The sequence below is a fragment of the Olea europaea genome, unplaced genomic scaffold (assembly GCF_002742605.1).
Source record: "Olea europaea var. sylvestris unplaced genomic scaffold, O_europaea_v1 scaffold1834, whole genome shotgun sequence".
Taxonomy (NCBI): domain Eukaryota; kingdom Viridiplantae; phylum Streptophyta; class Magnoliopsida; order Lamiales; family Oleaceae; genus Olea; species Olea europaea.
The window spans coordinates 206199-221313 of NW_019236108.1; the positions used below are offsets into that span (position 1 = coordinate 206199).

Here is a 15115-nt window from a genome sequence, read left to right on the forward strand (position 1 = left end):
TTACTCAATGCACAAACAGGACTAGATTACACTTTTGTAGATGGATTACTCAAGTATAAGTCCAGGCTTTATATTGGATCTAATGGGGAAATAAGGAAGAGATTGATCTCTGCTATACACTCCTCTAAAGAAAGGGGGCATTCAGGGTTGCAAGCCAGTATTTATAAAGCCAAACACCATTTTTCTAAGCCTGGTATGGTTAAAGAAATTGGACAAGAAGTCTTAGAATGTGATACTTGTCAAAGGTGTAAGGGTGAACATGTAGCCTATCCTGGGTTGTTACAGCCCCTACTCGAAACACAGTATGTTTGGAGCCACATATCAATGGATTTTGTGAAAGGTTTACCTACTTCTGGGGCAAAGAATGTCATATTGTTTGTTGTTGACAGATTCACAAAATATGGTCATTTTCTCAGACTAGCTTACCCCTTCTCAGCAACACATATAGCCAGGCTATTCTTAGATAATGTCTATAAATTACATGGGATGCCGTAGAACATAGTGACAAATGTGGATACAATTTTTACGAGTTTTGGCAGGAGTTGTTCAAAAACATGGGAACCACATTACAACCCAACCTATCACCCACAAACAGATGGGCAAACTGAAAGGCTTAATCAAAGCCTTGAAATGAACCTCAGATGTATAGTCTATCATCAGCCTAAGCAGTAGAGTAGATGGATCGGCCTGGCCAAGTGGTGGTACAACACGACTTTGCACACTGCTATCAAGATGACTCCATTTGAAGCCCTTTATGGCATTAAACCCCCACAATTAGCTCTTGGACCTCATCAACACCTCAAGGTGGCTGCAGTGGAAGAACTTTTACAAGAAAGACACAAAATGGATCAGGCATTAAGAGAGAACTTGGCATAGGCAAGAGCATGGATGAAGCAATATGCAGACAAACATATAAGTGAAAGGGAATTTCTAGTGGATGATTGGGTGTACCTCAAACTACACCCTTATGCACAGCAGACAGTAGCCAAGAGAGTGAACCAAAAGTTAGGAGCAAAGTACTATGGCCTTTACAGAATAATTCAAAGGATTGGGAAGGTTGCTTACAGATTAGAAGTGCCTGAGATGTCAAAATCCATCTTGTGTTTCATGTTTCTTTACTAAAGAAAAAATTGGGGGATGACGCCGAGCAGGATAGCGATTATCCTGCAAGCTAGCTGCAACAGATAATTCACAAGAGAATATGGAAGAAAACACCTTAGAACACAGAGAAATTCTCTGAAATTAGCGTAATTTTATTATGAATGTCGAATGAGGAGAATTAACCCACAAGCCGGGTTAAATAGCTGCAAAAATACAAAATTATCGAAAAATTACCAAAAATAGAAAAAATCTAACGATCACACCAAAATAAAATATGAAATAAAAGAACTAAGTTGTCAAAAACTTGGCTCAATTTAGATTCTCTAATGTCTAGAAAACAGGAAACGAAATATTACCATAAATAGTAAAAAGTAACTAAAAATTGAATTTTGGAAAGGAAAACAACAGATTTTAGGCTAAAAATTGACGCCCTCGATGAACATGACGTGCGCGCTAAAGAGAGCTTTCCGGATTGGGGTCATAATAGTGATTCTGATAACCGTAGCCAAAATTATGACCAAATTATTAAAAATGTGTCAAAATTGTCTCAATTAAGGAAAGATTGCATTTATTTTCCATCTTTGCGCCGATCTGCCATCTCATGGTATCTCAGCGCAATCAACGAGCTATCTGACAGATCAACGTCACTTGACTCGGATCCTCCTATATCAGGGAGAAATTAGTTCCAGTCTATACATTACCAGCTTTGTACAAGGGAATGGGAACCACAAACAACCTGGGGTTGTTCTGTCTACCCAAATCATTAAAGGGAACAACCATGCTGTTACTCAATGGTTAGTGCAATGGGAAGGGATCAATGTAGAAGATGCAACCTGGGAATCTACTGATTTTATTCAATCAACATTTCCTTCTTTTGAACCTTTGGGACAAGGTTGTTTTAAAGGGGGGGAGGGGGATGTTATGAAGACAAGCCATCATCAGAGAAAGCCTGGGGAAGAAAGAAGAAAAGAAGCAGCCTTGAGATGAAACAAAGGAGGAGGGAAGAAAAGGCAGCAGCGGTCACTAACTCGGCTGGCACGTTTTGAGTGGCCACATAAGGTGTCGTTTTGTTTTTCTTTATTTTGTTAAAGTGGTAATAGACCAAAACACCTTTTTGCCTTTTCTGGCAACTTTCCATTCTGCTATAACTGTAAAGAGGGAGAGATAGTGGGGCATGATTGGATATCTGTGAAATATCTTCTCTAAACTTCTTCTTCTTCTTTTCTATTCTGTTCTTAGCTCCTCTCATTTCTTATTGATTGATGTAATTGACTTGGTTATTGCAATTAATATATAGTGGGTACTGGATTTCCTATTCAGTTTTTGAGTTATTGTTGCAGATAATCTAGCTCAACTATAACACATGAGCTCTCCCCTGCCTGGTTGACTCTGCGAATGTTCTAGCTATTATTCGACCCGCACACCAGTAACTCGGAACGGGTAGTCATCGAAGAAAACGTAACTGCAGAAGTTGGAAACGGGTAACCCCTCTCGCTACACCTCCTGCCTCGACATGCACAATGACACCCCGCGAAACAAAGCCTTCCGTGGACCGTCAAGCAAATGAGAAGACCGTCACTAAACCTTGCCACGTTCTTGATATTGGGTACTTCAGAAAATGCTTTTATCTAAACTCGAATTTCATTCAATTGGGTTGTAATTGAAGCTACTGGCACAACGTGAGATGATGCGACTAATTTCATATCTATTTTAATTTTGATTTATAATGTACTGTTCAATGGAATAACACTTTCTGATTAAATAAAAATAAGTCAAGAATAATTATTACATTAAGCAGAGAGTTTGAGAAGCTCCAATACTGGGCTGCTGCCACTAGTGAACTGCTTTGGTGCCTTGGTTCAACTAAAATAAATAAATTTAGCATCCTGGCTCCTTTGGGGAAACACAAACAGAGAGAATATATAGATTTCAAAATTAATGCTGTAATTCAGTAATTTTATTTTTTGGATGTCAATTTCCAATTTTTTAAAGCTAAGCTATGTTTGTTTATAAGTGAAATAGTTTGAACTCAAGAATTCAACTGTTGAGAGCATTATGAAGTAAACCAAAGATAAAGGCAAGTTGATTATTTCAGTTAATATATTCTTTGATTGTGAGCATAAAATAAGTTAAAAAGTTCAGAATTTAGAAGGAATTTACTTTCTGTGAGCTAGGTGTGGATATTAAAACATAAAGACTGCATTTTTAGCTAAAAACTTCAATGCGGTTTTAGCATAATATGTGTTACTCTGCATTAAGTAGCCAAATATACCATAACTATTTTTAGCTAAAAACTTCAATGCGGTTTTGGCATAATACGTGTTACTCTGCATTAAGTAGCCAAATATACCATAACTATTTAATGTTTTAGTTGGTGGTAAATATACAAGTGCAGTCTTGTTATCAATGATGGCAGCGAGTTTTGGTGATTCAGAGGAGAGCTCTGGTGCAAAAGGGATGGTGACTGCATGCGAGTCATACCGTCCCATGGTGAAATTGGTGCGAAAAGTTCTCTAAGCCAATGGCATGGAAAGGTGTAGAATTGAAAAAAGATTTTTTTTTTCTATTAATAGAATATAGTAAATAAGTATAATTAGGATTTCTATGGCAATAAGATATTGTGTGATACTGCATAATTATAGAAAGATTGTTTGTGCGTAGATATATACCCCTCGTTTGGGATGAATAAAATTAATTGTATTGAAACCCTAAAATCATTGTATTGCTTGTCTTCTTGGTATCAGAGTAGCAAAAAAATTCTGAATTCTTTAACGACTTTCAATGGCTGAGGAGACGATGAACACGGCACAAGATCTTGAATCATCCATCACCACTACGCTATCTTCACAAATCGTCCATCACCATTACACCACCCAAGATAACTCAACGTTCTCGACGAGCATTGTCTTAAATGAATCCAACTACACCTTAAGGGCTCCTCTCATGCGCATGCGGATTGGATCACGGGAAAAGGTTGGATATTTGACTGGAGCAAAGAAGGAACCCGATATGCATTCTGCAGAATATGAAGCTTGGGCCACAGATAATGAAAAGGTGAAAAGTTGGCTGATCGACTCCATGGAACCTTCGCTTATGAACAGGTATATTCGCCTTCCTACTGCAAGGGATATTTGGGAAACTGTTGAAAAAACCTTTTATGATGACTCCGATGAAACCCGGATTTTTGAATTGAACAAGAAGTGTTTCGAAGCAAAAGAAAGTGGACGACCGATTCCTACCTATTACAACGAATTGGTGGCCATGTTCCAAGAAATTGATCAGAGGGTAGCCTCACAGAATGATAACGTTGCAGCTGTAGTTCAAGAAACTTCAGCAATGTCACGGATGCGTGTTCACATGTTCTTGAGTGGACTTAACTCCGAGTATGACCAGGTGTGTGGAGAAATACTACGAAAAGAACCTAAACTCTCCTTGGAACAAAGCTATGCTTACATTCGTAAAGTCCAATCGGAGAGACAGGCTATGGGACGCTCAGAATCAATCGAATCCTCGGTTATGGCTGTCCTACGACATCAGGATTCTTCTCCAGGCTTCGCAGGAGCTGCATCCCGTCGGTCCTCAAACAAATCCAATCCGTATGCAAACCAAAAGTGTAGCCACTGTGGCGAGTTGGGTCATAGCAAGGAGCGGTGCTATGAATTGATTGGTTATCCCGAGTGGTAGGACTTCACCAAGAAACCACGAAAAAAGTTGGGCAAGACCGCAGCTGCTAAAGATGAAGGGCGCTCAGCCTCTGCTAATGTACCACAGTCAGGTATGAAGAATGGAATTACTCTGAATAATACATGGATAATTGATACAGGTGCAAGTGACCATATGACCAATGATCCCAAGCTTGTGATAGAATTCAAACAATCCTCTCAAATAGTATCTCTACTGCCGATGGTACCCCAACTCCGGTCACCGGAGAAGGTTCAATTACCCTGTCTAAAGACCTCACACTTGAGTCTGTCTTAGTTGTTCCTTCATTGGCTTATAATCTCCTATCTATGGGTCAAATTATTCTTCCTCTCGCATGTACTGTGACTTTTTATCCTTTATTTTGTGTATTTCAGGACATTCTGACACGACGGATCCTTGGTTATGGTGTTAGAAGGGGAAAATTATACTACCTGGATCTGAAAAAATTTGGAGAGGAACGGAAGAAGTTTTTGGGACAAGTTAATCAGACTAATGGGGCAGATAGCGCAAAGGAAGCTGTTTGGTTATGGCATCGTCGTTTAGGTCATTTATCTTTTAGTTATCTTAAAAAACTTCAACCAAAACTGTTCTCAAATGTTAGTGACTCAGAATTTCATTGTGATGTATGTGAACTGGCCAAGAGCCATCGTATTTCCTATCCACCAAGTTTTAATAAAAGTCTAGTTCCATTTATGAAAATCCTTTCTGATGTTTGGGGTCCTGCAAGAATTCCTTCTTTTTCTGATGCTCGGTATTATGTAACTTTTATTGATGATTGCACGTGTATGATCTGGGTGTCATTGTTGAAGCATAAAAGTGAAGTCTTTGAACGATTTACTGATTTGTATAAAATGGTGTCAAATCAATATCGCCAGTCAATTAGAGTTTTTCAGTCCGACAACGGTGGCGAGTTTGTGAATGGTCCTATGATGGAATTTTGCCAATCAAATGGAATTCATCATCAGACCTCAAATTCGTATTCTCCCCAACAAAACGGTGTAGCAGAGAGAAAAAAATAAGCAGTTGATGGAAGTGGTTCGTGCTTCATTGTTTGGCATGAATGTACCTCGAATATATTGGGGAGAAGCCGTGAAATCTACAGCCTATCTCATCAACTGTACCCCTTCCAGGGTGATTGAGTTTCAGAATCCTTATCAGAAGATGCATGAACTTTTGTCCATCCCATCCATGCCGAATTTGGAACCTCAGATATTTGGGCGTACAACCTATGTACACATACCAAAGCAACAACGGCATACACTTGACCCCAAGCTGGACCCTCGAGCGAGAAAGTGTATATTTGTAGGATATGCAGAATTTCAGAAGGGCTATAGATGTTATGATCCAATTACTGCCAAGTTACATATATCTCTTGATGTCTCTTTCCATGATTCTGAGCCTTATTACTCTGAGAGAGCTCCTCAACATTCCCCTCAGGGGGAGAGCGTTTTTGAAGGGAATCATTACTCTACCGTTGAGAGTGACATATTTGGAGAGTTGGAGAACTTGGAAGAAAAATTTGGAGAAACAAGAGAAGTGTCTGAAACTACTATTGAAGGTGTTAGAACGCCACTTGAGACAGAAGAAGTTGATCCATCATCACGTGATAAAGAAGCTTGCAATGAACAGATGATCAATCATATGGACCCTAGTGAAGGAGTTGAAGGTCACACTTTTGATTTCCACCCTTCTACACCACCAATCGAAGACCCCGTTCAGAATGATCTACCGCAGGTACCTTTACACTTAAATGAGTCATCTGAGTTAGAAATTAGGAAGTCACAAAGGGCTACCAAAGGTGTTCCTAAGAAACAGTATGAACCAGACATTAAATCCAAAACCAAATATTCCATATCCAATTTTATGTCTAATCATAGGCTATCTAAGTCACATACACTTGTGGTTGATCAATTATCTACTGTATCTATTCCTAGTAACGTGCAGGATGCATTGGCTGACCCTAAATGGATGAAGGCGATGGATGAGGAGTTGGAAGCCCTTGAAAAGAATGCAACATGGGAGTTAGTGGATATACCTATTGGAAAGAAAACTATAAGATGTCGTTGGGTATTCACTGTGAAGCTCAGGCAGATGGAACTATTGATCGTTACAAAGCCAGGTTGGTTGCTAAAGGGTACACACACAACGCTATGGGATCGATTATGAGGAGACATTTGCACCGGTAGCAAAGATCAATACTCTCCGAATTCTAATTTCCCTTGCAGCAAGCAAAGATTGGCCTTTACGCCAATTTGATGTAAAGAATGCATTCCTGAATGGGAATTTAGAGGAAGAAGTATACATGGATGTACCCTTGGGAGTTGGGACCAATCCGAGTGACGTTGGCAAGGTTTGCAAATTAAAAAAATCGTTGTATGGTTTGAAGCAGTCATCGAGAGCTTGGTTCAAGAGATTTTCGAAGTCCATGACAGCCTTTGGGTACAAACAGAGCAATTCTGACCATACCCTGTTTATCAAACGCAAGAATGGTAAGATTACGACTTTGATTGTATATGTTGACGATAGGATTATTACAGGAGATGACCAAAATGAGATGAATGAATTGCAAAAAAATTTGTCAAGGGAGTTTGAGATGAAAGATCTTAGATCACTGAAATATTTCCTAGGGATTGAAGTTGCAAGATCAAAAAGGGGAATCTCACTTTCGTAGAGAAAATATGTCCTTAACTTGCTAACTGAAACTGGGATGCTTGATTGTAAACCAGCTGAAACACCGATTGAGATGAATCATGGACTTGCCATCTATCCTGATCAAATCCCAACTGATAAAGGGAGGTATCAACGTTTAGTAGGAAGATTAATTTATCTTTCTCATACTAGACCCGATATTGCGTATGCCGTAAGTGTGGTCAGTCAATTTATGCACTGTCCAAGTGAAGAACATATGGATGCAGTGTTTCGTATCTTAAGATATTTGAAGATGACGCCAGGAAGAGGATTATTGTTTGAAAAAAAGGTGAACTAGATGTTGTTGGGTATACAGATGCGGATTGGGCCGGAGATAAGATAGACAGGCATTCTACATCTGGATACTTCACTTTTGTTGGAGGAAATCTTATCACGTGGCGTAGTAAGAAACAAAAAGTTGTTGCCAGATTGAGTACAGAAGCTGAGTTTCGAGGCATGGCACTTGGAGTTTGTAAAATGCTATGGATTTGCAATGTCTTGAAAGAACTGGGTTACAAACTTGAGAAGCCCATGAATCTGTATTGTGATAACACAGCTGCTATTGAGATAGCACATAACCCAGTTCAGCATGATCGGACAAAACATGTGGAAGTTGATCGTCACTTCATTAAAGAGAATCTCGACAGAAAATTTATTAACTTCCAGTTTGTAACTTCAGAACAGCAATTAGCGGATGTCCTTACTAAAGGAGTACCTAAATGAGTGTTCGACGGCTTAATGGACAAGTTGGGTATGATAGATATCTATGCACCAACTTGAGGGGGAGTGTAGAATTGAAAAAAGATTTTTTTTCTATTAATAGAATATAGTAAATAAGTATAATTAGAATTTCTATGGCAATAGGATATTGTGTGATACTGCATAATTATAGAAAGATTGTTTGTGCGTAGATATATACCCCTCCTTTGGGATGGATAAAATTAATTGTATTGAAACCCTAAAATCATTGTATTGCTTGTCTTCTAAAGGAAGATATGCATCATTAATAAGAGGTCGGATGAACTTGAAATTGGCTTGGATATCCCTTCGCGTGCAGATGTCCTCGTAAGTACCAGTATTTTATGCTGCACTGAACTTGAGCTATTGATTATTCATTTGTTGGTTTTCCCTTCTAGAGGAAATCAGGGTAGCTAACTAGTGACCATGAGCATATTGTGTTTATGAGGGTTAAAAAATGAATATGATCTTTAGTGATTTGTGCAGGGATACTCAAAACTGTAAGTAGAAGAAATAATGACCTGAAAGAAATACTAGATCCAACCTTCCTCATTGTATGCATTTAAATGCTTGTGCTTCTGACAATTCATCTATTCTACCCATAAACAGGGCATCGATTCACAAAATTCATGCTTATTTTACAGCCTTTAACCTTGAACACAGGGACGGTCATGAGATTTTGTGTGCTGTGTGACATTTTAAAATGGTCCCCCTTTCATGTAATTAAAAAAATATATTAACAAAAAAAATTCAATAATATTATTCATTACAAAAATATGACATTTAAATATTTGTTTAATTTTTTACATGTCATGAATAAGAAAAATACAAGTAAAGTTCAAAAGCACCTCCCACGATTCATCAACATTCATATGTCATTAAAAAAAAATCATCCAAGACACTAAGCTCTTCATGAAATTTCATATAAGCAAACATTGAAATCAAATATAGCAAATACCACGTGTATACCCTGAAATACAACAAATCATGTAAAAATATTTCTTCTCGCATTTTTAGAAGCCAACTCACTAATTAAACTTTTCATAATCAATATTTTCTAGCAAATCTCGTTTAACAGATATCAAAGCTAGTACATTCAATCGTTCTTGTAACATGGTTAATCAAAAATAAGATTTTAATAACTTCAATTTTGAAAAACTTATTTCGACGGATGCAACAGAAACATGAATTGTCAATAGTATTATGTAAGCAATAAATGTATTCAGAAAGCAACTCAATCTTTTCAAATAAGTCAATATCAAAAGTTGTCTTTGTTTCTTTTGGTAAAAGATTTCGCAAGATTTTTAAATTTTGAAACAAATCTTCTTCATTAAGATCGCAAAAATTCACATTTCTTAAAATAATGTCAAGATGATCACAACATACTTTCAAATTAGCGACATCCAATGAGTTTAAACATAAGACAATTGTATATCATACCAAGTCAAAAATGCCTACAATTAATAACGGAATAATTCATAAGGAAAAATAGTTAAATACAACATATTAAAATTAGCTACGAAGGAGCCTAAATTATGTGAATCCTTTCCCTTACTCTAATAAAATGTTTGGGTATGATACACAGTTAGGACAATAATGTTAAATAAGAGTCATTATTTTTCTACTTCTTCCTCTTTTTTTAATAAATATTGTGTCCTTTAACTAACATAATAATAAAAATTTAAATTTTAAATTATTATATATAACAAAAATATTTTTGGTGTTCCTACAATGTTGAGGCTCTGTGCGGTCGCACCATCTGCGCACCTTGAGGGCGGCCTCTGCTTGAACATACAAGAAGAAGATGCTCTTTTATTCTTTTCCCCTAGGACGAGGAATATACGTTAGAATTGTTTCCTCCTTCCCTGAACACTTGGACCTTTTATTTGCATTTTTAGTGCTATTTTTTGCTACTCATTTTGAATGGAATGGATGTCATTCCTCATTGTATTCGTTTTCGGTTGCTATCTTACTTTTCTGTCATAATTCTGCCATTGTTCCTAAAATTCATTCCTTTTAAAAGTTGCCTCTACGATTTGTTTCACGTACAGGTGCAGTGTGTAATTTAGCTGAAATTAGAACTTGTGAAATAGAATTCACATGTTTAGCAAAATAATATTATTTTCACTTAAGCAATAGCTATTTCTTATTAAATTTCAAGTTAGCGAGATCTTAGACTCAAAGTTGTTGGGAGAAGGGCTAATTCCAACTTTACAGCATGCTCATGACAAGCTACTAGTGGAAAATCGTCAAACGGTACCTTAGTAAGCGACGACTTATGGCCAGGTGATTAACAAGAGCTATCATGTTCTGTAACAATATTTGTTCATGCAAACCATGGACAGTTGACCATCTTCCATCTTTTCAACCATTTCTATTCTAGAAGACTATAGTATGTTGATATAACTATAGCACCGGACCACTGGTAATACAATAATTTGTAATTGTATTTCTGGAAATTGTTGCTCTTGTTGGTTTGTGTGCCCATATAGTATAGTTTTGCTGATGTAAAAATAACAATATTTTTTTTATTGAATAAAATTATGTTTACTTTGTTTATTACATTTATTTATTATTGAGCATGCGACATTAAAGTGCATATGATTACTTGTGATAATATGAGTTGAGTATTTGCATTGAGAAGTACAGTATGACACAACTTATTTGATCATAAATAATTTGTTCACAATCTATGTATAAGGGTTGACACCTTATATTGGAAGGTTGTAGTGTTGACCAATTCACTATTCGGGTTTGTGATTTGTTCTTATCACAGAAATAGTTAAAAGTGACACTAGTACACTTGAAGTGTATTGAACGAACCACGTGTCGAATTTAATTCTATAGCATGACCGTGCGAAGAATTAAATTCTACTTGATCGCTGTGTATTCCATCTAAATCCCTAGACAGGATTATGTATAATTTTTTGCGATTTTAATTTTTCTTTAATTCATCAATAGGTGAGATCAAATTGATTGGTCAAATATCTCGGTGGGTTGGGAACTTGAGAATGAGTGGAGTAGAAAATATGAATTTGTGCCGAGAACCGTCACCCTAAAAAATGGGTAGAGTGACTACTTAGTATTTTCTGTTGAATGGTTAAAATCTGAGTTCAATATTTAGCGATGACTAAATTTTTGACATCTGTGAGTTGTTCACAGAATCGTTGAAGAAAATGATACTTAAGTTAGTGAGAATAATTAGATGGACAAAACGATCATTTATGCTTGTACCTAATTATTGGATCTCGAATAGGGATAAAATACATATACGACAGGTCAAAGAAAAGTATTACAGATTTATTGGTTTTTGTGATCTTATATAGTTCGAGAGTCCAATCTTTTGCCTTTAGTGAAAAAAGCAAAGACTAATAATTTGATTGGGTCTAGAGTCGACTAGGCAGGATTTAATCATTGGAGCTTAGATAATACATGTCCGATCAGGTCCTAGGGTAGCTCCATAAAGTATTGGAACTTAATTACGGCAATTATAATAGATTTGAGCTTAATTGTAATTACAATAAAGTTTTGTACTTTGTTGTAATTACTATGAAAGTTATAAACTTAATTGTAATTGTAATTGAAGTTCTAAGACTACACATGCAATTAAATGTAAACTGATTAGAATTGAATTTAAATTAGAACTCATACTTGGATTTTAATTAGAACTCTTGTTTGAATGTGGAATTATAATTATACTAGAATTATATCATCTTTTTCTCTATAAATAGAGACTGGATGGAAAGAAAAATTCTACAACATTCATAATTTCATAAGATTCAAATTTAGAGAGAGAAAATATTTTATTTTCTTGTTGTCCAAAATTCAAGAATTAGTTTCTGATTAATTGAAAAAAGGTGCCCACACACCAGTGCAGTCTTTACGTTGGAAAATATCATAGAAGACTTGAAAGTTTGAAGCACCAAAATTCTCGCAATTAAAGGAGACGGAAGTTTGCGGATTAGAGTTAATTCAAAGGTTGATCATCGAACTTACGTAAAAGATTCAAATCCTTTAATTTTGTTATAACATACACGTGAACATCTAGACGATCCTGTTTATTGAATTAAAGAAAAGTTTAATTTCTGGTTAATTCCTCTTCCGCATTCCAACAGCTCTGACTTTCGGCTTGTGGTCCACGATCCATGATACTTGGTTGTGTCATGAAAATCATGCACTGCTTGTTTATCTACCAATGATGTTAAAAATCAAATGCCTAGATTTGAGGCTTCCAAGGCTAGAGGTTGGATCCAAGGTTGTGACACCAACCTTATTACAGCTGCATGACAAAACCCTGATGTTACCTACATCTGATGAACGTTAGCACGCATAGAAGTCTTAAGTAACGTGATTGCTGAGTTGAGATTGAGATTATGAAGCAAATAGAATCTTAAACATGATCAAGTTGCAGAAATATGAATCTAGAAAAAGGAGAGTGGGGATTGGATTTTACTCCAAATAATGCTGGAGCCCAAATTTCCGAAGGGATTAGTATAGAATAACTATCAACAGATAGTTCAAGGAATTCTTAATAATTTTTTAGTTTCAAACTCATTACAAAAGATGAATTCTGCCTCAATTTATTCGGCTACATATTTTAATGGATTTAAGGATTGTCAGGTTCCTAGATAGTCAAAACCATTTCCTACTATTTTGGTTAGACCAATTGACTATTCTAACTTCCTTTTCAATGCCTTTTCAGCTGGTAAAATGCACTTACTTATGGGAGCAGCATGATTCCGTTAATAGAGAGGTAAAAGCATCAGATGGCATTTGTCTTGCTCTGACTGGCCTGGATACCATTTTATGTATCAAACAACAATAATTTCCCCTGTATTATGGCGCAATTAAAGAAGAAATCAAACTGGTACTGATGATATGAATATTTGGAAGATCTCGTTTGCATGTTAAAGCATTTCATATTTTACTCAATTTATTATTTCATTATGCTGTCAGAACCCTTCAAAATGTTTGATTTTGATTTTAGGAAACGGCCAAACATTTTAAGGGAAACTGGCCTGCACGTAAAAGCTATCAATGACAGTTTTCTTCGTGGTTTATAATTTGGTGCAGAGGTTGTCATTTCTTACAGATTCCTCTGGGTTGGTCATGAAAGTCCTCGTTTTGTTTTTAAGCTTCAGGTGGTTGCTTCACCTTGATATTGAGGGGACATTCACTCTTGATTGGCAAGAATAAGTACAGGGTTTGATTTCTGGAATTTTGACAATCATCATTGCACCTAACCACAATTTTAGACATTTGTAGATTGTAACGTATACTTGTATTTATTTGTATGCTCCTCTAAGTGCTGATCATTTGTGTGACCATTGGAAACAAACTATTTGGTTCACCCCAGATACAGGCCTGTTTGTAAGAAAGGACGAAGAGGTTCATTTGAATGCTTTTCATATTGAAACTGGAATTTCATATTAAGTGAACGCTTCATCCCAGAATAAATCACCAGAAAGAATTGTAATGTATGGTGATAACAGCTTGAGATTTTCAATGTTGAAAGCCATTGAAAGAGCTGTAAGACATTTATCATCTATGATGCATCGACATGGACACGTATGTCCGACACGAGTCTAATATATCGACACGCGATTTTTCAAAAAAGTACCGATACATCACGTCGTTGATACGTTGATTTCTTCATTTATATAGTATATAAATTCAGTTTATACTTGTTAATTTTTCTTATTTAAGCCCCCGTTTGACTCCCATTAAATTAAATTTCATTTCTCTTTTATATTTTCAATCACACAATTTTCAATAAAATAATATTACGCGTAAAAAATCGAAAACTTTTCCTTCTTTTTTAGCCACTCATTCTCCAAAAAAAAAAAAGAAATATATATATTATTCCACCCACTTCGTTTGAAAAAATGGGGCAAACGGAGGCTAAATCTTTTAAATATTAGTACGAATTTGTTATTTATTAATAACCTTGAGTTAAATATATATAATATTTTTAATAAAAAATAAAAAATATTTATGATAGAGTGTCCGAAGGGTGTTGATATTGACACGTGTTCGACACATATCGGATATAGACACGCTTTCCTAATTAAGGTGTCCGTGCTACAGAGATTATCATTGACAGGGCTTCCTAACTATTTCGTTCTGATTACTTCTTTTTATCAGGACCATTTCATCTATATGCAAATTTTCTTGATTAAGTCATAGGTACCTCACATTTCATTTGACCTCCTGCATTGTCAACACCGCTTATTTATGTTTAGTTCGTGGCAATTCAGAGTCTTCTGTAGTGTTGAAGCCCCATTTACTCATCATTGGTTAGTTGATAATAAATGTTATTTACCATTATTATCCCAACCAGATCTATTTTGCCCTTTGGAATTTCAGACGAACTAACGATCATTAAAGATGAATCAATATATGTTTTAAGTAGCTTCTTTTTCATGCAATCATCAATGCCTTTGATTCTGAAATAGTTTTAAGAAAAGGTTCCCTGTTTTTCTCATCTTACATGTTACGTAGGAAAGAAAAGAACTTCACTTAATTCCTTTCGATCAGAAGACGTGCTTATGATGCCCCGTAAAGGAATATTGATGGCTTGTGCCACGTACCTTCCTGTCCTGTGAGCAGTGGCGAATGCAGAACTTAGACTCAGCTAAGGCGGCCGTTGACCGTTGACCGCCGACAGTCAACAGTCGTATAGCAATGTTGTTTATTAATATTAAATTAAAAAATATTAAAAATTCTTCAATCTATATGTAAATACACTAAAGCGTAAAAATCGTATATTTATATCAAATTATAGTTCAATACAATTCGAAATAATATCAAATACATGATATCCAACTCCTACATAGTATTGCTAAGATATAGATTAATCTCACATAACCTTGTAAATCAATCTCTC

General features: G+C 36.1%; 1 pseudogene; it reads left to right on the forward strand.

The window, feature by feature from the left end:
• The first annotated feature begins 888 nt into the window (after positions 1 to 888).
• On the forward strand, positions 889 to 14415 carry LOC111378561 (annotated as a pseudogene).
• Positions 14416 to 15115: the final 700 nt, after the last annotated feature.